The sequence below is a fragment of the Propithecus coquereli genome, unplaced genomic scaffold, assembly GCF_000956105.1.
Source record: "Propithecus coquereli isolate 6110/MARCELLA unplaced genomic scaffold, Pcoq_1.0 Scaffold5680, whole genome shotgun sequence".
Classification (NCBI taxonomy): domain Eukaryota; kingdom Metazoa; phylum Chordata; class Mammalia; order Primates; family Indriidae; genus Propithecus; species Propithecus coquereli.
This window is the reverse complement of record NW_012151597.1, coordinates 1-1,716: the sequence shown is the minus strand read 5'-3', so window position 1 is coordinate 1,716 and position 1,716 is coordinate 1. Positions and strand designations below refer to the sequence as shown.

Sequence of the window (1,716 nt, the reverse complement as noted above, 5' to 3'; positions counted from 1 at the left end):
CCGCCGCCGCCGCCTCCGGTCCCCGCGACAGCCGCCTGCAAAATGGCGCCGCGGAGGGGCGGGCCGGGGGCGGGCGCGGGAGGAGGCCCTCCCCGGCCCTCCCCGTCCCGGCAGGTTGGAGCGGGGACCCGCGGCCTCCCGGGACGCAGGGAGGGGGCCGCGCCGAGAGCGAGGGAGGGGCCGCGCCGCCGTCCAGAGCCATTGGAGGACGCGGCCGCCCGGAGCTGATAAATAGGGGACCGCGTCGCGGCTGCCGGCCAAGTTGGACGCCCCGACCCGTGCGAGGGCCAGGTCAGCGCCGGCCCCGCGACGCGAAGCCAGGCGACCCGCGTGCGGCGATGGCCTCGCTGCTGGGAGCCTACCCGTGGCCCGAGGGGCTCGAGTGTCCAGCCCTGGAGGCCGAGCTGTCGGACGGTCTGTCGCCGCCGGCCGTCCCCCGCCCCCCGGGGGACAAGGGCTCGGAGAGCCGCATCCGGCGGCCCATGAACGCGTTCATGGTGTGGGCCAAGGACGAGAGGAAACGGCTGGCGGTGCAGAACCCGGACCTGCACAACGCCGAGCTCAGCAAGATGCTGGGTGAGCGAGCGGGCGGCCGCGCGGGGGGCGCGGGGCGAGCGGGCGCTGTGTGCCCGCGTGGCTGCGCATCCGTGCGAGCTGGGTGCGCGCGGGGTCCGGGATTCGGAGCGGGGACACCTTGGTGAGGCCCGAAGGGAAACCGCGCGGCCGGCCGGGGCTGCCAGGGAGGTCCCTGCCCTGGGACAGGAGACCGGGTCAGGGCGGGACCTGGCAGCCGGACGCCTGGCGACGGGGACCCGCGCTTGGACACGGCCGGGACGGAAACGTCGAGGCTGGGTGGAACCGGCGTTGGCTAGGAATACCGAAGCAGGAAAACCCGTCATTCCCTAAACTTTGCAACTGGAACAACCACAGAGGGGGGTTGTCACCGATGAAACTATACTTAACGAATATTTGTGAAAAGAGGCCTTGCGAGAATGAATCTCCACTTTAACTTAATTAGTAAAACAACGGCAAAAACTTTTCTGCAATAGACGCGATTCGTTAATCCATTTCTCAATCGCAGGAGTATAGATAATTCGATTAGGGTGCTTGGGGCGGCCGGTGAGAGTCTGTCCTGGAGTCCGGCCGCTTCCTGCGCTGACCGGGCCTGGGCTGGGGACAGGGACCCTCCAGGCAGAAGGAGCCCAGAGAGTGAGGATGTTAGGAAGAAAAGCCGGAGCTCTTGTTGGGTTTCTTTCCTCTCGGATGTCTGAAGCTGAGCGCTTTTCGGCCTGGCCTTAGCCCAGCCTCACCCCAGCCTCTTTGTCCTTGCAGTCAGTTTTTATTCATTTTAACTGGTGAAAACCTTTCCAAGCACTTGGTGCGGGCAGCGGGCGCCGGGCCCTGTGAGAAGGGACGTGCGTGGTCTCCCAAGGCAGGCCCTGCCCTCGGCAACCCCACCCGCTGAGAACGGAGCCCTTCCTTTTCCGTGGGAGGTCAGGGCTCCTTCCCGGGCGGAACCCTGGAGCGAGGCTGCGGTCCCAATGCTGGCTGAAGCCGCAGAGACCAGACCTGCAGTGCCTTAGACGCCCAGGCAGAGCAGCCGCTGGAGGGCTGGCTTCAAAGGGCCCCTCACCCGGGGCCCAGCCTCGTGGCCAGCTGTGCTAAGGATGCGTTAGTGGGGCCGTGCCTTCCTGGGCCCCTTCCACTATTAAAAAA

At 66.8% G+C, this 1,716-nt stretch overlaps 1 pseudogene across 1 annotated transcript; it reads left to right on the top strand.

Annotated features, from left to right (window-relative positions):
- Window positions 1-207: 207 nt before the first annotated feature.
- On the top strand, window positions 208-658 carry LOC105821318 (annotated as a pseudogene). The gene has a single exon (XR_001138058.1). The product of XR_001138058.1 is annotated as a transcription factor SOX-7 pseudogene (transcript).
- The last annotated feature ends 1,058 nt before the right edge of the window (window positions 659-1,716 follow it).